This window comes from Nerophis ophidion, linkage group LG27, assembly GCF_033978795.1.
Source record: "Nerophis ophidion isolate RoL-2023_Sa linkage group LG27, RoL_Noph_v1.0, whole genome shotgun sequence".
Classification (NCBI taxonomy): domain Eukaryota; kingdom Metazoa; phylum Chordata; class Actinopteri; order Syngnathiformes; family Syngnathidae; genus Nerophis; species Nerophis ophidion.
In genome coordinates this window covers 15,071,556-15,093,735 of record NC_084637.1, presented here as the reverse complement: position 1 = coordinate 15,093,735, position 22,180 = coordinate 15,071,556, and the positions used below count along the sequence as shown (strand labels likewise).

The window sequence follows — 22,180 nt, the reverse complement described above, 5'->3', positions numbered from 1 at the left end:
CGTGTTGCCGCGGAAGCCACACACAACATGATGCTGGACTGACAAGCAGATCGTACATGTTGTAGAAGGTGACAAAGCCAATGGCTTCATAGCACGTCCTAATACTTATTATCTGGGTGACTACCGGCAGTTATTCAAGAGAATAATAGCGTCTCTTATTGTCTTCTTCGCTTTATGACACGGGTCTTAAATGGCCCTTTGAATGGCAAAGGATACCGATCACAGAACCACGCATATCCAATATTTCCGGATGGTTCAACCACCACCCGCCCGAATCTAATTAAAATCTATTTTTTCGTCATGTCAAGCGCCCGACTGCGCGGATGAGACCGCAAACCGCGCATCTGTAATAGCAACCCATTAGTTTTCACCTTGTCACGTCACGCTTCCGTCTCACGTTTTGCACTCGCACACCTGTTTTCACTAATCACCACAGTATTATTTAAGCCACAGTTGCAAGCTAACCAGGCAGGCAACATCACCTTCTACCACCATCTATTACCCCTACTCACGCCATGCATTGTTGCCTCCACTCTGCTTCATGTCATGATTCACAGTTCCATGCCAAGTAAGTTTTTGCTTATTGTTCATAGTTTCTGCCTTCGTGCAAGTTTTGTTTCATTGGTCAAGTTTGTTCTCCGCCATTGTGCGCGCCTTTTGTTTGCTTCCTTTTTTTGTAGGTAGTGTTAAAGGCCTACTGAAATGAGATTTTCTTATTCAAACGGGAATAGCAGGTCCATTCTATGTGTCATACTTGATCATTTCGCGATATTGCCATATTTTTGCTGAAAGGATTTAGTAGAGAACATCTACGATAAAGTTTGCAACTTTTGGTTGCTAATAGAAAAGCCCTGCCTTTACCGGAAGTATGTGCGCGTGACGTCACGAGTTGCAGGGCTCCAGACATATTCACATTGTTTATAATGGGAGCCACCAGCAGTAAGAGCAATTCGGACCGAGAAAGCGAAAATTTCCCCATTAATTTGAGCGAGGATGAAAGATTTGTGAGTTATAGATATTGATAGTAAAAGACTAGAAGAAAAAAAAAAAAAGCAACCGCTCCGGGCGGCGGTAGTGTGAGCGTTTCAGATGTACACACATTTACTAGGATAATTCTGGGAGATCCCTTATCTGCTTATTGTTTTAAAAGTGTTTTAGTGAGATTTTAAAGATTGTAAAGACATACCTCGAGGTCGGATGGCTGCGGTGAACAAGCAGTGTCTCAGAGAGAAGCCGAGGAGCCCAGCTCACAGCTGCCTTTTAAACAGCTGCTGCAGGACGACAAATAATCCACTGATGTCTCCGGTACGATATATATATCACAATTTCCCCATCCAAAAACATGCTGGTTGACGTAGAGAAAACATGTTCACTTGACCGCTCTGCTTCACAACAAACAAAGAAACACCGGGTGTGTCTCGGTGCTAAAGACAGCTGCAATCCACCGCTTTCCACCAACAGTATTGTTCTTTATAGTCTCCATTATTAAATGAACAAATTGCAAAAGATTCAGCAACACAGATGTCCAAAATACTGTGTAATTATGAGGTTAAAGCAGACGACTTTTAGCCGCGAGTGGTGCAGCGCTAATATTTCCTGACAGTCTGTGACGTCACGCGTACGCGTCATCATTCCGCGACGTTTTCAACAAGACACCCACGGGAAATTTAAAATTGCAATTCAGTAAACTAATAAGGCCGTATTGGCATGTGTTGCAATGTCAATATTTCACTGCGTGGTCGATAGTAGTGGGTTTCAGTAGGCCTTTAAAATAAAAAAATGTCTTTACCTTCACGCCGTTTCCACTCCATTCGCTTTGCACCTCGGGAAAACAATCCACGCTCAAGTCCTAGTCATGACAGATGTTGCCAGCTGACTAGCTTGCAACTGTGGCTTAAATAATACTGTGGTGATTAGTGAAAACAGCTGTGCGAGTGCAAAACCTGAGACAGGTGCGTGACATGACAAGGTGAAAACTAATTGGTTGCTATCGTGACAAAGTGCATAAAGAGTCCAAAAACAAAACCGAACATGATTTCAACAAAACATGATCACACAGACATGGCACCACCTTAATATTAAAGTTTAATGTCGATTGATTGATTAAAACTTTTATTAGTAGGTTGCACAGTACAGTACATATTCCACTAAATGGTAACACCCAAATAAGTTTTTCAACTTGTGTAAGTCGGGATCCACGTTAGTCAATTCATGGTAATGGTTAGTGCGGACCGCAAGTTTTATATAAGTTATTTGGGTTCAAAATGGATCTTTCAACGTTCTGGGTTTTTGAGCTCATTTAATTTCCTTTACTTATGGTTAATTTATATTTGCATGCCTCATGACATATATGTATGTACTACTGGCTGCATTTCGGATAGTTGTTAGTGTGCAGTGTTGTTCCAGACCACAGCAAACAATAGCCAGCTTGCAAATATTGCAACAAATCCATTAGAAGAAGACAGCCTGCCGTTTCCTTTAACTTGGACACACACATCTATACCTTTGGCCATTCTAAGACAGTCCTTTCCAGGAGTTAACTGACCCTCTGGGAAGTTTTAATATGTTTTCGAATGTAAAAATGTGTAGAATATTACATTTCAGCAGTTCTGTCAACAAAGATTTGAGTCAGCCTGCGACACATTCATTTTGATAGAAGGCTAATATAGCTAATATAGACGTTTACGTCATGTGTTGCCTTCATTATAACACTCAGTCGTGGTCAAAATACATACATACATACATACATGTGTAAAGAACAATGTCATGGCTGTCTTGAGTTTCCAATAATTTCTACAACTCTTATTTTTTTGTGATAGAGTGATTGGAGCACATACTTGTTTGTCCAAAGAAAAAATGAAGTTTGGTTCTTTTATGAATTTATTATGGGTCTACTGAAAATTTGACCAAATCTACTGGGTCAAAAGTATACATACAGCAATGTTAACATTTGATTCCATGTCCGTTGGCAAGTTTCACTGTAATAAGGCACTTTTGGTAGCCATCCACAAGCTTCTGGTTGAATTTTTGACCACTCCTCTTGACAAAATGTGTTGGTGTTCTGACATGCACTTGTTTCTTCAGCATTGTCCACACGTTTAAGTCAGGACTTTGGGAAGGCCATTTTAAAACCTTAATTCTAGCCTGATTTAGCCTTTCCTTTACCACTTTTAACGTGTGCTTGGTTTCATTATCCTGTTGGAACACCCAACTGTGCCCAAGACCCAACCTCTGGGCTAATAATTTTAGGTTGTCCTGAAGAATTTGGAGGTAATCCTCCTTTTTCATTGTTCCATTTACTCTCTGTAAAGCACCAGTTCCATCGGCAACAAAAAAGGCCCAGAGCATAATACTACCACCACCAGGCTTAATGGTATGATTGGTGTTCCTGGGATTGAAAGCCTCACCTTTTCTACTCCAAACTTATTGCTGTGAAATGTGGCCAAACAGCTCAATTTTTGTTCCATCTGACATCACATGGACAAAAATAAGACCTTCTGCAGAAAAGTCTTCATGTCAGAAAACCAAGACATTTAGCTGAACTACACCAATTTTGTCAAAAGGAGTGGTCCAAAATTCAACCAGAAGCTTGTGGATGGCTACCAAAAGTGCCTTATTGCAGTGAAACTTGCCAAGGGACATCTAACCAAATATTAACATTGCTGTATGTATACTTTTGAACCAGCGGATTTGGTCACATTATCAGTAGACTCATAATAAATTAATAAAAGAACCAAACTTCATGAATGTTTTTTGTGACGAACAAGTATGTGCTCCAATCACTCTATCACAAAAAGTAAAAGTTGTAGAAAATATTGGAAACTCAAGACAGCCACGACATTATGTTCTTTACAAGTGTATGTAAACTTTTGACCACGATTGTGTATAAGTCTTTTAGTTTTTTGCGGCTCTAGACAGATTACTTGTCACGCCCATGGGATCATGTTTGGTTTTTGTCATGTTTGGTTTTAATTTTTGGACAATAAGTTTCTGTTACTGCACTTCCTTGTTTTGTTACCATAGCAACTTATTAGTTTCACCTGTCATGTCACGCACCTGTTCAATCACTGTTATTATTTAAGCCACAGTTACCAGGTAGTCAGCCTGGCAACATCACCTCCTGCACCCATGATATCCATGCTGCTTTTCTCATACCCTTGTCACAGTAAGTTTTCTTGTTATTTATGCCACAGTGCACGTTTTTGTTTCATGTTTATAGTTAATTGCCTTTGTGCTAGTCTATTGTTTCATTGCCCAGTTTTTTTGTACCGCCGTTGTGCGCGCTTTTGTTGGCTCCTGTTTTTAGTTTTAGTGTTAAAATAAAGATGTCTACCTTCACGCCGTTTCCACTCCATTCGCTTTGCACCTCGGGAAAACAGCCCAAGTCCAATTTGGCTCTTTCAACGTTTTGGGTTGCCGACCCCTGAACTACAACAAAAGCAATGTCTTCCGCTCATTAGTGTTGCTGCAATGAGTGACATGCAGACCGTCCACTGCTTGCCTGATTATTAATAAAAAGTCAGCCAATGAAAGTCCTCTCAGACCACAGGCAAGCACAAAATAAACAGAAAACTGAGCCACAGCCTGAGGAGAATTAAATGCTGACTAACTGAGATATTGAAGTCGCAGATGAGTTTGAAATCCCAGCTGGACTTTTTTTCCCCCAAAAAGTGGCCATTTCGAGGGAAACAGCAACATCTGGTCATCCTAAGCCTCTGGTCCGCCAGATGTTCCGTAACTTTTTAGTTCTTGTTAACTGCAGTTCCGAGAACTAAAAGTGCTATAATTTCACGGGTATAATTGAAAAAAGTACATGGGGCATAATTAACAGGGTTCATAAAAAAACAAACCTAAAATACCAAACTTTTTTAACAAGGAAGTACATGACAAACATACTATAGTAAATCCTTTTAATTAGGTTAGGTTACTTTGTTAGTACTTGAAGGTAAACTTGTTTTGCTGCCAGCTAGATCAGGACATCCATTTAAACCGGACCATGTTTTCAAATGACTGTACGTCTTGAACTATAAAAAGTATTTTAGTGGTTGGAATCTGCACTTTTGCTTTATATACTAGTTACTATGGTAATCTAGTAGCTCAGACGAGGCACCAAGCAGTGTGGGTGGGAAGCCTTTCCATGGACTATTTCCAGACCGGCCAGCCTGCAATGCAGGTGTCAGGGACAGACACGGAAGGAGATTTTTACAACAAATTTCAACAAGAAAATCAGATTGTAGGTGTTTTTTTTTGTTATATTTCTCTTTGTTTGTTGCATTTTGCTTGATTGCAAAATATGTCGATCGGGAGGGGGTGTGACGTTCAGATGTTGTCAATATTCAGTGTTTTATTGCTCATAGTTAATATTTGAAAATCCACATTATTTTCATGTACATTCTGGGTGTCTCGTTCAGTAAAACAAATTAAAATTCCCTAACATTTTTAGCATTCTGTCATGTCTTTGTGATCATGTTTTGTTTAGTTGTGTTATGTTACTTCAAGACTCCATTAGTTCCTGTTTTTTCACTCCATTGTTTTGTTTCCATGACAACCCATTAGTTTTCACCTGTCCTCATGTCACACACCTGATTCACTTGGATTCATGCACCTGTCGTCAATCACCACGTAATTTTTTTAAGCCTGTAGTTGCCAGTCAGTCAGGTTGGCGACATCACCCTCTATCACCTCATACACACCCATGTTATCCATGCCGATGGTCCATGCTCTTTCTCGGTCCAAGTACATTTTCGTTATACATGTCATAGTTTGTAAGTTTTGTTTTATGTCCATAGTTTTGCCTCTGGATAGTTTTGTTTTCTTAGCCAAGTTTTTGAACCTCTGCTGAGAGCGCCTTTAATTTGTTTCTTTTTATCGAATTAATAATAATGCTTTGCACCACAGGAAAACAAACCACACCATAGTCCTAGTCATTTTCCTGAAAGAACCAATAAAGTACTATCTATCTATCTATGACACATTCAATCAGACATTATTGTGAGGTTTTGTATTATTGTTCCTAAAAATAGATATACCGGCTGTCAAACACCATTTTTTTTTCTAAGTTTGGACCCCTGAGGAACAATAATTTCCAAGGCCTGATTTAAACATACAGAGAAAGTAACCTCTTTGATATGCAATACAAAGACCTACCACATCACAAGCATCACAAACATTGCCAAGATCACAAAATAGTACATGTACTCAAAGTTCCCCATAAAAAGGATAACAAATATCAAATCCCAATCAGATAAAATTTGGGATAAACCAGAATAAAAAAACATATTAGAAGTGTAGATTGCAATATAGGCAATACATGCAAACATCATAGGTACGACAGCTTATTTAGTTCTGTGATGGCAGCTGGGACAAAACTAAATCTGTACCATTTAGTTTTGCCTCTTTGGACTAAAAAAAACTCCGTCCATACATTTTTTGTTAACATCGGCCCTACTTTGGCTGAACAAATACCAAAAGTTAAACTTGATACTATCATGTAAACAACAATAATAATATCTATAGTATTTTTCTTGATAGACAAGTTATATCCGAATAAGACCTCAAATGATTATTTAGACATGAACATGACATTTATAAAGAGCCTCATATATTCAATTACTGAACCATGAATGTAATAAGTAATTATGATATTTTAAGCAATAGTCAACATAGGTCCTGTCCCAATCGTTCAACTGCAATTCTTGGTAAGTATTTTGGTAGACCTTCAAAAGTGTTTTGATGGGCTTTGTCATGAAATACTATTGGTTAAATTGTATAAATATGGAATAAGATGTAGGTCATGACTGGGTCAAAAGTTACCTGAGGGACAGAAAACAGTTTGCGGAAGTTAACAATTGGAAGTCTGCCTTACATATCAACTGTGGAGTTCCACAAGGATCGGTCCTTGGACCTGTGTTGTTTCTCATGCATGTCAAGGATATCACGAAGGGTTTCTAAACTGTTAAAGTGTATTTAATTTGCAGATGACACAGCCTTATTTTATTCAGGACTAAATATAAATGAAGTAACCAAGGTGGTTAAAAACTAATTCATCAATATTAAACCATGGTTTAATGCAGTGGTTCTCAACCATTTTTCAGTGATGTACCCCCTGTGAACATTTTTTTAATTCAAGTACCTCCCTAATCAGAGCAAAGCATTTTTTGGTTGAAAAAAAGAGATAAAGAAGTAAAATACAGCACTATGTCATCAGTTTCTGATTTATTAATTATTTGTCTTCCATAATTAACCTTGTTGAAAAATAAACAAGTGATTCAATTATAAATAAAGATTTCTACACAGAAGTAATCATCAACTTAAAGTGCCCTCTTTGGGGATTGTAATAAAGTTCCATTTGGATTCATGAACTTAATTCCAAACATTTCTTCACAAAAAAAGAAATCTTTAACATCAATATTTATGGAACATGTCCACAAAAAAATCCAGCTGTCAACACTGAATATTGCATCGTTGCATTTCTTTTCACAGTTTATGAACTTACATTCATATTTTGTCGAAGTATTATTCAATAAATATATTTATAAAGGATTTTTGAATTGTTGCTACTTTTAGAATATTAAAAAAAAAATCTCACGTACCCCTTGGCATACCTTCAAGTACCCCCAGGGGTACGCGTACCTCCATTTGAGAACCACTGAAATAGAATATTGTAGAATAATGGTAAAACAAAATTTATGATTTTTTGCATAAGTAGGAAAAGTGTGGATACCTTTTTCTATATCGTAAGAGTTGAGCTTCAACTGGAAAATCCCTTATCTGCTTATAGTGTTACTAGTGTTTTAGTGAGATTATATAGTCATACCTGAAAGTCGGAGGGGTGTGGTGACCGCCAGTTTCTCTGAGAGAACCCATGGAGGAGCCAAGAAAGTCGCAGCTGCCTCTTTGACAGCTGCAGAAGGAACGACACAAGCTCCGCTCATGTTTACGCGAAGAGCCGACTTATTACCACAATTTTCTCACCGAAACCTGCCGGTCGACATGTGGTAGAGAACAGTGTTCGCTTGACCGCTCTGTTCCGTATTAAAGCTTCACAACAAACAAACACCGGCTGTGTTTGTGTTGCTACAGCCGGCTGCAATACACCGCTTTCCACCAACATCTTTCTTATTTGTAGTCTCCATTATTAATTGAACAAATTGCAAAAGATTCAGCAACACAGATGTCCAGAATACTGTGGAATTATGTGGTGAAAACAGACTCCTTTTAGCCGTGATCAGTGCTGGGAGAACATGTCCGCTACCACCGGTGACGTCACGCGCACGCATCATCATACGAGTCATCATTCCGCAACGTTTTCAACAGGATACCTCGCGGGAAATTTAAAATTGCAATTTAGTAAACTAAAAAGGCCGTATTGGCATGTGTTGCAATGTTAATATTTCATCATTGATATATAAACTATCAGACTGCGTGGTCGGTAGTAGTGGGTTTCAGTAGGCCTTTAAACATGCTTCACTGATTCGAGAATTTTGCGAACGCCGTTTTGTCTTACTAATTTTGGCCATCCTTGAACTCACCGTAGCTTGTTTACATGTATAACTTTCTCCGACTTTCTAAGACGTGTTTTGTGCCACTTCTTTTTATGTCTCATTTTGTCCACCAAACTTTTGACGTTGTGCATGAATACACACGGGTGAGTTTTGATGTTATTGACTTGTGTGGAGTGCTAATCAAACATTTTTGGTCAGTGCATTACTGCAAGCTAATCGATGCTAACATGCTATTGCATCATTATGCCTCATTTGTAACTATATTCGAGTTCATTTAGGTTCCTTTAAGTCCTCTTAATTCAATTTATATCTAATGACACATTATATGTATGTAAGATGGCTTATATTTTTTGCGGCTCTAGACGGATTTGTTTTTGTATGTTTTGTCTAATATGGCTCTTTCAACATTTTGGGTTGCCGACCCCTGCCCTAGGGGAAACTCAGTAACACATGGCACACTGACAAAGCTTAACCTATTGTTACCATAACAATCTACAAGGTTAATATAGTTAGCTTCTCTTTCTTCCCCTCCATTTATCTGCTTTATTTTGTATTTTAAGTTATCATTACATGTATGTATTGTTGCATTTGAAACAATAGCATTGTTGATAAGAGGTAAATTATTGTTATTTTTCATTATCAATAGTGCTATTTATATTGGTATTTGTATTGCTCCATTTGTAGTGAAATTTTGCTCATTGTCATTTCTGTGACGCTTAGCTGGCATAGTTGCATTCTCTCGTTGATGCAATGCGGAATGGAACACAACGTGAAAGTAAGAATGATGATTTATTAAACTACAAAACAGACTAGGAAAAGAAAACTTGCACAAAAGGTACTAGAGACAAAAAACAACAGAACTAGCATGTGAGCTGGACAGAACTAAAGACGCTAGCATGTGAGCTAGAGAAATAAATACAACGGAGTAATAGCGTGGAAGCTAACGAGTTCAAAAGGTACTTTACCACAAAGCGGTATAGCGACGTCAGTGGTTGCATGATACGCAAATTTACACTGAGAAGCCGAATGGCAAATAAAGGCAGGCTTAAATAGGAAGGTAATCAAAAAGCAGGTGCGCGTGAGAAACACAAGGCAGGTGACACAAATACGTAACCAGGCAACGGAACAAAACAGGAAGTGCCACCAGGAAATAAGGAAGTCAAATAACAAACAAGATGTGATATACAAAACAGAACAAAACCAGAATATGCCATGATCCGAGTAACGGATCGTGACAAGCAATGGATGTCGAGCGGATCTAACATGATATTGTGAAAGTCCAATCCATTGTGGATCTAATGTAACCGTGAGAATCAAGTCCAAAGGGAACAAGAAATGTATCCCACACTTCTCTTTTGTAAAGTAAATCTGTGCAGCCGATATGGGCATCTACATCAATATTTTTGATTTGCCTGAGTACCTGGACAGGACCAAAATAAAGTGTTTGTAGAGTAGCGTGCTCACATAAACTAAATTAAAGTTTCCTGGTTCCTGACTACTTAAAAAGTGGGGCATTTTGGGCCCTGAAAATTGACCAGAAACTTAATTTTTGCCCCCATTACCAGGGTTGATTCCTATAATCTGAAAGATTCCCCAGACACATCAACATCTTGTAACGTCTTCCCGGGATTCAGGTTTTACAGCACGTCTTAAGGTCAACATATGATTGAATAAATATTTAAATCTTTCCTAAACTTGAAAAACCGCAGCCAAAGCCCAGAAGGATATTTTACTTGCTCTAAGGACTTCTGACTGTGAGACAATTGAGCCAGACATTGAGTGTTGCTGCTCTCTAAGCTATTTAGCCCACTTGTCTAAATGAAATCAGCAATTAAATTTTCCAATTCGGCCCTTTCAATAACGCCTGTGCGTGGTCGGTAACCAACACAAGGATGAGATGTTTTCATAAGGTTATATTTGTAATTTGCACCCTGCTCGGGGAAAACGGAGTCAATGGTTTTGTTTGGAGTTAAAGCAAGAATCTGGTTGTCCCTACTGTATAGTCTCTAAAAATCTCGCTGTTACCCTTTGCCTGTCGCCGCTCAGCACGAGGGTTTTTGCAAGAACCAAAAATGGAGCTAATGGTCATGGCATGGCACAAATAATCCTCAAGCACGTAACGTACAAACCCCGTTTCCATATGAGTTGGGAAATTGTGTTAGATGTAAATATAAACGGAATACAATGATTTGCAAATAATTTTCAACCCATATTCAGTTGAATATGCTACAAAGTCAACATATTTGATGTTCAAACTGATAAACTTTTTTTTTTTGCAAATGCCAGCAACACGTGACGAAGAAGGTTGGGAAAAGTGGAAATAAATACTGATAAAGTTGAGGAATGCTCATCAAACACTTATTTGGAACATCCCGCAGGTGTGCAGGCTAATTGGGAACAGGTGGGTGCCATGAGTGTGTATAAAAACAGCTTCCCAAAAAATGCTCAGTCTTTCACAAGAAAGGATGGGGTGAGGTACACCCCTTTGTCCACAACTGCGTGAGCAAATAGTCAAACAGTTCAAGAACAACGTTTCTCAAAGTGCAATTGCAAGAAATTTAGGGATTTCAACATCTACGGTCCATAATATCATCAAAAGGTTCAGAGAATCTGGAGAAATCACTCCACGTAAGCAGCATGGCCAAAAATCAACATTGAATGACCGTGACGGTCAATCCCACTGTATCAAAAACCGACATCAATCTCTATGGAATATCACTACATGGGCTCAGGAACACGTCAGAAAACCACTGTCACTAAATACAGTTTGTCGCTACATTTGTAAGTGCAAGTTAAAGCTTGACTTTGCAAAGCAAAAGCCATTTATCAACAACATCCAGAAACGACACCGGCTTCTCTGGGCCCGAGATCATCTAAGATGGACTGATGCAAAGTGGAAAAGTGTTCTGTAGTCTGACGGGTGCACATTTCAAATTGTTTTTGGAAATATTCGACATAGTGTCATCCGGACCAAAGGGGAAGCGAACCATCCAGACTGTTATCGACGCAAAGTTAAAAAAGCCAGCATCTGCGATGGTATGGGGGTGCCCAAGGCATGGGTACCTTACACATCTGTGAAGGCACCATTAATGCTGAAAGCCACATACAGGTTTTGGAACAACATATGCTGCCATCCAAGCGCCATCTTTTTCATGGACGCCCCTGCTTATTTCAGCAAGACAATGCCCAACCACATTTTGCACGTGTTACAACAGTGTGGCTTCGTAACAAAAGAGTGCGGGTACTTTCCTGGCCCACCTGGAGTCCAGACCTGTCTCCCTTTGAAAATGTGTGGCGCATTATGAAGCGTAAAATACGACAGCAGAGACCCCGGACTGTTGAACGACTGAAGCTCTACATAAAACAAGAATGGGAAAGAATTCTACTTTCAAAGCTTCAATTAGTTTCCTCAGTTCCCAAACGTTTATTGAGTGTTGTTAAAAGAAAAGGTGATGGAACACAGTGGTGAACATGCCCTTTCCCAACTACTTTGGCACGTGTTGCAGCCAAGAAATTCTAAGTTAATAATTATTTGCAAAAAAAAAAAAAAAAAAAAAAATAATGAGTTCGAACATCAAATATCTTGTCTTTGTGGTGCATTCAAATGAATATGGGTTGAAAAGGATTCGCAAATCATTGTATTCTGTTTATATTTACTTTAAACACAATTTCCCAACTCATATGGAAACGGGGTTTGTAGTATAATAACGTGGTTGCCGAGAGACCAGAAGTTTACATGGATGCAACGTGGTCCCAGAGTGCACTCTGGAAACATCAGAGGGAACCATTTGACATAAATACACTTATTACCAGTTAGATGGGGAGATGATCTAATATGTTACGCACGTGTGATGACGGCGCTTCCTCTATGATGGTATTCTGCGGGATTTCATTACACGCTTTGCATCTTTTCTACACCGAAACAATACAATAAGAATAATGACAGGAAATTAAACAAGGTTTCAAGCCATGCACCGGTTATTTACCTCACTGCGGTCCTGACAACATGAGGGTATTTTGACATGTTTGTAATCAGGCGGGTGGACAACAGCTGTGACCAAGACGTTGCCGTGGCTGCTCTACCGTTGGAGTCACGCCGCCCAATTCTAAGTCACCTCATTCCTTTTTCTCCCCTTCCTCCATCTGCAAGTACAAAACTATTCAATTAGACAGAAAGTCTACAGACATTAGTGGTGTCCCGATCAGGGTTTGTACGGAAACTGATGTTGAGATGTTATAGCCCAGGGGTCGGCAACCCAAAACGTTGACATAGCCATATTTTCAGGCTTGCCACTGACAGTTTGTTTGTGTTTTAGTTTTTCCTCTGCGTGTGTTTAGTATTTCCTGTTTTTAGTTCCTGTCAGCCCTCTTATTTTGTTTGTTTCCAGTTTTTTTTCCCCCTGTGTGCTGTTTCTCCTCAGCTGCGGCTGATTGGCACGTGGCCACACCTGGTGTCAATCAGCCCGCTCCTATTTGTACCTGCTTTTGTCCTCCAGTCAGGGCTGGATTATTCTGTCAGAGTTAGTCGGTGACGAACCCCAAGATGCAGAGAAGGAGGTTGGCATTTTGCAGGAAAACATGATTTAATTTAAAACACTAAGACAAAAACAAACAAAAAGGTACAACAAAAAGCGCGCACGAGGCGCATAACAAACAAAAAGGCCTAGCGTGGAAGCTAGCAGGTATCAAGCAAGAAACAGAAGTCGTACTTATAATATGAAAACAAACTTGGAAGCAGGGAACAAAAGACAATAAGCTACAAACCACTATCAAATATAGCTCACCGCAACGCTGCATTGACACGATATGATACGACAAGTAGCAACGACAAGAGCAACAATAATCCAGCACTGACTGGAGGACAAAAGCAGGTGCAAATAGGAGCGGGCTGATTGACAACAAGTGCAAGTTAAAGCTTGACTATGCAAAGCAAAAGCCATTTATCAACAACATCCAGAAACACCTCCTGCGTATCTGGGCCTAAGATCATCTAGGATGGACTGATGTGAAGTGGAAAAGTGTTCCGTGGTCTGACGAGTCCACATTTCAAATTGATTGTGGAAATATTCGACATCGTGTCATCCGGACCAAAGGGGAAGCGAACCATCCAAACTGTTATCGACGCAAAGTTCAAAAAGCCAGCATCTGTGATGGTATGGGGGTGCATTAGTGCCCAAGGCATGGGTAACTAACTTACACATCTGTGAAGGCACCATTAATGCTGAAAGGAACAACATAAGCTGCCATCTAAGCGCAGTCTTTTTCATGGACGCCCCTGCTTATTTCAGCAAGACAATGCCAAGCCACATTCAGCACGTGTTACAACAGCGTGGACTTCGTAAAAAAAGAGTGCATACCTGTCTCTCATTGAAAATGTGTGGCGCATTATGAAGCTTAAAATAAGACATCGGAGACCCCGGACTGTTAAACGACTGAAGCTCTACATAAAACAAGAATGGGAACTAATTCCACTTTCAAAGCTTCAACAATTAGTTTCCTCAGTTCCCAAACTTTTGAGTGTTGTTAAAAGAAAAGGTGATGTAACACAGTGGTGAACATGCCCTTTCCCAACTACTTTGGCATGTGTTGCAGCCATGAAATTCTAAGTTAATTATTATTTGCAAAAAAATTAAGTTTATGAGTTTGAACATCAACTATGTTGTCTTTGTAGCATATTCAACTGAATATGGGTTGAAAAGGATTTGTAAATCATTGTATTCCGTTTATATTTACATCTAACACAATTTCCCAACTCATATGGAAACGGGGTTTGTACTACAAAGACATTTTCTGTATGTGGACCTATTTGAAATGTAAATAAACCAGACCGTGTTGGATTTAAGCAGTGGTAAGAACTTTCCTACCAAAAATGGAACAGGAAAATCGTGTTGGTCTTTTTCTGTGGTATACAAGTAGGATTGTTCAAACCCAAACCCCAGCAGGTTGTATGCTTTCTTGTCAGCACCAGCATGGCGAGCCACAATCAAAATCCAACAAAATAGAACATGCCTCCACTGGGATGCCCAAAGTTAGTCACCCCTACATGTAGCATGAAGAGGTTGTTGACACCGTGGCGCTCCAATGATCCGACACGGGTCAGCCCACGCTCAAGGTACTGTAGGTCTTAGTGTGTCTGTGGGGATTGAGTGGGAAAAGAGGGGTTATGGGTTCAACGTAAGCCGCAGGAGTTTCATTGTTGACCTCGACCCGCGCCTAGAGACGGTGTAAAAACACGGAGCTAAAGAGATTGGCTGGCGGGAGAAAAGTACCACTTCGGGTGCTTGTGATAGCAAACTCTATTACGGCGAGTTCAGATTGAAATGGGGTCGCGGGAACGAGGTGGCGGGTTTGAATGGCTTGACATGATGGTGGCCATTATGAGCAAGATATGGAGTAGCTGCGGGTGCACAGTCACAGTCTTTGTCAATAGCATGTTCAAACGTATGCACACAACAACCCTCACACTATGACCTTCTCAGAACACCTAAATCAGGCTGCTATCTGTTTGAGCCTCGCTTTTCCAATGTCAGCTTCTAATCCACTTTATTCCTTCTCCTCCACTTTTGCTGTCAGCATGTACAATCATTAAAAATACACTACGGGGAAAACACAATCTTCTTCAATTAAACTGCAGTCATACACGAGTCTAGACCAGGCCTGGGCAATTATTTAGAGAAAAAAAATGTGTCTATTTTCAGGAACACTAATGCAAAACCTCACAATAATGACTGATTGAATGCTAAAAACGTTACGACAGACCGACTTAAAAAAAACGTAATGGAATTTTTCATTTTTCTATCAACGATAAAACACTGAATATTAACAATATATGATCGTCACACCCCCTTTCAATCAACATATTTTACAATCAAGTGAAACGCAACAAAAATGTTAAACAGTGAAATATGAACGTAAAGGGTACAAAATAAACTCACCTAAAATATATCAGATATTTGCTGAATTTCCCCCAGGGATCAATAAAGTACTTTCTATTCTATTCTATTCTATTCTCCATATCAGTGGTTCTCAACCTTTTTTTCAGTGAACATTTTTTAAATTCAAGTGCTCACTAATCAAAACAAAGAATATTTGGTTGAAAAAAAAGAGATAAAGAAGTATAATACAGCACTATGTCATCAGTTTCTGATTTATTAAATCGCATGTGCAAAATATTGCTCATTTCTTGAACTATTAGGAAAAAAAGATACAAAAATAACCCAAAACTTCCATCCATCCATCCATTTTTCTACCGCTTATTCCCTTTTGGGGTCGCGGGGGGCGCTGGCGCCTATCTCAGCTACAATAGGGCGGAAGGCGGGGTACACCCTGGACAAGTCGCCACCTCAACGCAAGGCCAACACAGATAGACAGACAACATTCACACTCACATTCACACACTAGGGCCAACTTAGTGTTGCCAATCAACCTATCCCCAGGTGCATGTCTTTGGAAGTGGGAGGAAGCCGGAGTACCCGGAGGGAACCCACGCATTCACGGGGAGAACATGCAAACTCCACACAGAAAGATCCCGAGCCTGGATTTGAACCCAGGACTGCAGGACCTTCGTATTGTGAGGCAGACGCACTAACCCCTCTACCACCGTGAAGCCCCAACCAAAAACTTGTTGAAAAATAAACAAGTGATTCAATTATAAATAGATTTCTACACATAAAAGTAATCATCATCTTAAAAAGCCCTCTTTGGGGATTGTAATAGAGATCCATCTGGATTCATGAACTTCATTTTAAACACTTCTTCACAAAAAAAGGAATCTTTAATATCAATATTTATGGGACATGTGTTGTGGCATTTGCGCAGTCTGCGTCTCCCCCCGCTGTGGGACCACCCAGAGGACCCGGTCACAGCGCACCAGGACACGCCCCCGCTCACGCTGATTGCAGCACGCCCACGCAACTTCAAGCCTGCAGACGATCAGTCGACCTGCACACCTGTGACTGATGACGATAAGCTGTATAAAAGGGACCAGTGGACCCAAGCATCGGCGCGGGAACTTAGTTCTCAAATGGTGTACCATAAGCCTGATGTTCGCTGACCGTTGTTGTGTTTCCCTCCGTGATTCTGACGTCCGTGTTGCTTTACCGCAGAGTCTTCCCTATTCGAGATTGTCTGTTGTTTCCCCGTGTTTTTGGACTGCCTTCCCCGATTCCCGGCCTTCGCCTGAACACGGATCTTGCCTTTTCTCTCCTGCCCTGAATGATCACCTGCCTGCCTCTCGGACTGTCTTGTTCCTTCGCTCTATACAACACTTGGTAACACACACTTCAGTTAATTTACACACTTAGTCTTACACCATACACTCTTGAGTTTTTGTCACACTTCATTTCCTTGGTTTTAGTCGTTAGTATTGTTCAGTATTCTTATTATATATATTTACTAGGGGTGTAACGGTACGTGTATTTGTATCGAACCGTTTTGATACGAGGGTTTCACTTCGGCACGCGGGCGTACCGAATAAGTTCGGAAGCAGAAGTCTTTCACAAGCTGCTCTGCTTTCTGCCTCTGTCTCTGCCTAATTGTCCCGCCCACACAACCATCTGATTGGTTACATACAAAGCCAATCAGCAGAGCGTATTCAGAGCGATGTAACAGCCAATCAGCAGTGTGTATTCAGACTTCAGAACGATGTAGTCAATGCTTTAGCGTCGAGCAGAGATATTCGTCCAGCAGGAGAGGAGCGTACTCTACCCAAATTATACTAAACACTTCCCAATCACAACTATTACAAACATCACTATGAGCCCGTTGACCTTCTTGAAACTTAAACTGCAGCTCAGCTCGCTCACAGTATAGGCTTGAGATAAAGGCTAATTAGCTTTTAGCGTAACGTTAGCTCATTTTTCTGTGTGTGTGTGTGTGTGTGTGTGTGTGTGTGTGTGTGTGTGTGTGTTTCAGGGGCAGCAAAGCCCTGTCCGTCTGTTATTTCATTGAAATCCATTGTGTTTAGGGATGAATAGTCTCTCCTATTGCAATTGTACTATTTTTCAGCTATAGTTACATGAATCATTAGTAATGTAGCAGCCTAGTTTTGAATAGCAGGGTCCCTGCTATCACATGTTAATAAAAATACAACATTTACATAATAAAAGTCAACTACAGGCTTCCCAAATGCTGAAATAAACTAAGCATGATGAGTTGACAAACAGTTTCAATGGAAACTGGTTAATGTTAAACTTTTTATAAGTAGAAGAAAGGTTTTTTCATTTTATTTAATCAAAGCAACAACTTGAGGCAGTTTAATGTGGATTAACGTGGGCAGAATCATTATAGTGTTCCCAATGTTAAAAGGATAAAGCCATTGTTTACAAATTTGGTAAATAAATAACCCAAAAAATTTATATTTTGTTGATTTCTTACTGTACCGAAAATGAACCGAACCGTGACCTCTAAACTGAGGTACGTACCGAACCGAATTTTTTGTGTACCGTTACACCCCTAATATTTACCATATATATATATATATATATATATATATATACATATATATATATAATAAATTATTGAACATTACTGCCTTCTGGTGTCCGTTTTCCGTCACTCCTTTTAGTAAACCATGACATGTCCACAAAAAATCTAGCTGTCAACACTGAATATCGCATTGTTGCATTTCTTTTCAGTTTATGAACTTACATTCATATTTTGTTGAAGTATTATTCAATAAATATATGTATAAATAATTTTTTAATTGTTATTTTTAGAATATTTTCAAAAAATCTCACGTACCCCTTGGCGTACCTTCAAGTACCCCCAGCGGTACGCGTACCCCCATTTGAGAACCACTGACGTAGATTACCATAGTAACTAATTAGATGACCATAGCAACTAATTAGATTAGTAACTAGTATATCATTCCAAGCATTGAAGTACTTTGTATAGTTGAAGACTTACGGCCATTAGAAATTATCACTGCACATCATAATGGAAACTACACTTTCCATCTTAAAGATCTAAAAAAACTATTTGGGAATGTCCGGCGGGCCAGATTGAAAAGCTCAACGGGCCGCATGTGGTCCCCAGGCCTTAATTTGCCCAGGTCTGGTCTAGACTGCAGAGAGGCCTATTTAGGGCACACCAGTGTAAAGGGGCGAACCACTTCTTATTTTCTTCCACTTTCACCAGTGGGTATAATGAACACGTGTATATAAGGCTTTGTCCAAGAAGTGGACCGGTCTAATTAGCGCCATATTTGCGGAAGACGTGGAGAAGTGCGGACAAGGCAGGTCCTTCCAATGCAGACATCTCCAATCAAACATAGGATTGACCTCATTCTTCTTATAATTATTCCACTTTGAAGTCCTCTTCATCTAAATGCGCTGGGAGTTAATGCAATTGTTGAATGTATAACGCATGGTGGGCGCTGACAGATGTGAGATGTAATTACTGGATGTTCCAAGGCTTTGGGGAAGAAGCAAAAAAAAAAAAACCTTGTCATAAAAGAGAGCTCATGAAACAGAGACAGCCACATTTGTCTTGCGAGACAGGAGAAATTAAATCACAGGATTTTTACATAAATTGTTTTCTTGTGAGATCGTCTTTCAGCCATACTCTTTTTCACAGACTTATGTTTAGGCGATTTGAAAGAGGCTTCATGAGGTATTATTGGTACAAAAGTCCCAACATTATTCAGGCTTTTGTCGGATAGCCATAAAGGGTGTCCTTCAGATACCAAAACTGGAGCCCTGAGCATTGGCTGATACTGATATTGAACTGACATAATGCCGGCACAAAGCATACTATTATTTCGCAGTGTGGAGTCTTAGAAATGGCTTGATTAAGTGAAATTACTCAAACAGAACAATGGCTAGTATGAAAAACACTAACCTAATTATTAGTAACCCTTAAAGGGGAACATTATCACCAGACCTATGTAAGCGTCAATATATACCTTGATGGTGCAGAAAAAAGACCATATATTTTTTTAACCGATTTCCGAACTCTAAATGAGTGAATTTTGGCGAATTAAACGCCTTTCTGCTTATCGCTCATGTGGTAATGACGTCAGAACGTGACATCTCTGAGGTAATACAGCCGCCATTTTCATTTTCAACACATTACAAACACCGGGTCTCAGTTCTGTTATTTTCCGTTTTTTTGACAATTTTTTGGAACCTTGGAGACATCGTCGGTGTGTTGTCGGAGGGTGTAACAACACTAACAGGGAGGGATTCAAGTTGCACCACTGGCCCGAAGATGAAGTGAAGTGAAAAATATTTATATAGCGCTTTTCTCGAGTGACTCAAAGCGCGTTACATAGTGAAACCCAATATCTAAGTTACATTTAAACCAGTGTGGGTGGCACTGGGAGCAGGTGGGTAAAGTGTCTTGCCCAAGGACACAACGGCAGTGACTAGGATGGCGGAAGCGGGAATCGAACCTGCAACCCTCAAGTTGCTGGCACGGCCACTCTACCAACCGAGCTATGCCGAAAGATGGGAAAGTGTCTGCCGCCAGACCCCATCGAATGTACCAAAGTGTCTCCACATTTTACCGGCGATGACAGACATGGCACAGAGATGTATGGATAACCTGCAGATGATTTGCAACGATAAAGTCAACGAAATCACAAAGGTGAGTTTTGTTGATGTTGACTGCAAGCTAATCAATGCCAACATGCTATTTACCGGCGGTGCTAAAGCAGACATGGCACAGAGATGTATGGATAACCTGCAGATGCATTTGCAACTATATTACGTTTCCTTCCACCCACATTTAATGCGAAAAAAACACTTACCAATCGACGGATTTAAGTTGCTCCAGTGTCACGAGATGCGAAAGTCCTGATCGTTTGGTCCGCACATTTTACCGGCGATGCTAACGCAGCTATTCAACCATGCTATGGCTATGAATAGCGTCAATAGCTATTCGCTCAATAGCTCTAGTTTCTTCTTCAATACTTTCATACCCCAACCATCCGTTTCAATACATGCGTAATCTGTTGAATCGCTTAAGCCGCTGAAATCAGAGTCTGAATCCGAGCTTATGTTGCTATATCTTGCTGTGGTATCTGCCATTGTTTGTTTACATTGGCAGCACTGTATGACGTCACAGGGAAATGGATAGTCGCATCGCAAATAGCGAAAATCAAGCACTTTAAAGCTTTTTTTTAGGGATATTCTGGGACCGGTAAAATTTTGAAAAAAAATTCAAAAAATACAACAAGCCACTGGGAACTGATTTTTATTGTTTTTAAACCCTTTTGAAATTGTGATAATGTTCCCCTTTAAGAAAGACAAGAACACATATGCCTTATTTTAGTGCGCTTTCATCCACCCATCCATCCATTTCCTACCGCTTATTCCCTTTGAGATTGCGGGGGGCTCTGGTGCTTATCTTAGCTACAATCGGGCGGAAGGCGGGGTACACCCTAGACAAGTCGCTACCTCATCGCGGGGCGACTTGTGGGGCTGTATAGCTTGGTTGGTAGAGCGGCCGTGCCACCAACTTGAGGGTCGCAGGTGCAATCCCCGCTTCCGCCATCCTAGTCACTGCCTGTCAGGCCTGTAAATCAGTTTATGTTTGATTATGTTTATGTTTTGTTTTTGGACTCTTGTTTCCCGTTTTGCACTTCCTGATTTTGTTTGTCTCAATAGTTTCCACCTGGTCTCCAAGTTACACCCCTGCCCTCAGTCCCGCACCTGTTTTTCATCATCATAGTCACTATTTAAATCATTTGTTTTCTGTTCATCAGCCTGGGAACTTTGCTACTGCTTGCTTATGCAGACTACTTGCTACATGCTTGCCTAACTATGCTAAACATCCTTCATGCCCCCGACCACCAGCCACGCACCTTGCTGTTCATAACCCTTGTTTTTGATACAGTAAGTTTTTTGTTTTAGTTTTTCATAACCATGTCATCATGCTGTTTTTGTTTATAGATCATTATTATTCATGCCATCGAGCAAATGTTTTTGTTTCATGTTTGTATTTTGTAGCCTAGTATTCGTACCTCCTTGTGAGCGCCCTTTGTTTGCTTTTTTTTAAATTATAGTATGTAAATAAATTAATCATGTACTCACGTTCACGCCTGGCTCGTCCCAAATATTCTCTGCATCGAAGAAGCAAAATAAATCCAAGTTATAGTCCTGACACTGCTGTAGTGTCCTTGGGCAAGACACTTTACCCACCTCCTCCCAGTGCCACCCACACTGCTTTAAATGTAAAAATTAGATATTGGGTTTCCCTATATAAAGCGCTTTGAGTCACTAGAGAAAAAGCGCTATGTAAATATAATTCACTTCACTTCAACTTTCAAATTATCGCAAATACCGTATTTTTCGGACTATATACTCCGCGACATATACTCCGGAACGACTTATGTGTGGTAAACTACCTATGAGGATGGGGGTGTGGATGGGGGCGTGGTTAAGAGGCGAGGAGTATATTTACAGCTAGAGTTCACCAAGTCAAGTATTTCATATTTTATATATATATATATATATATATATATATATATATATATATATATATATATATATATATATATATATATATATATATACACACACACACACATACACTAGGGGTGTGGGAAAAAATTGATTCGAATACTAATACTAATCGCGATTACTACTCTGCTAGCATGTCAGCAGACTGGGGTAGATCCTGCTGAAATCCTATATATTAAATAAATACAGAATCTTTTTGTATTGGAAAAATAT

At 39.9% G+C, this 22,180-nt stretch overlaps 1 long non-coding RNA gene across 2 annotated transcripts in view; it reads right to left on the bottom strand.

The window, feature by feature from the left end:
- Window positions 1–22,180, bottom strand: part of LOC133544236 (uncharacterized) — a 204,018-nt gene that overhangs the window by 36,277 nt on the left and 145,561 nt on the right. The window contains exon 7 of one of the 2 annotated variants that reach the window (XR_009804610.1): window positions 12,493–12,647. The exons of the other annotated variant lie outside the window; for it this stretch is intronic. This is a non-coding gene — a long non-coding RNA (uncharacterized LOC133544236). Of the gene's footprint in view, window positions 1–12,492; window positions 12,648–22,180 lie in introns of those variants that run through there. 2 annotated transcript variants of the gene reach the window in all.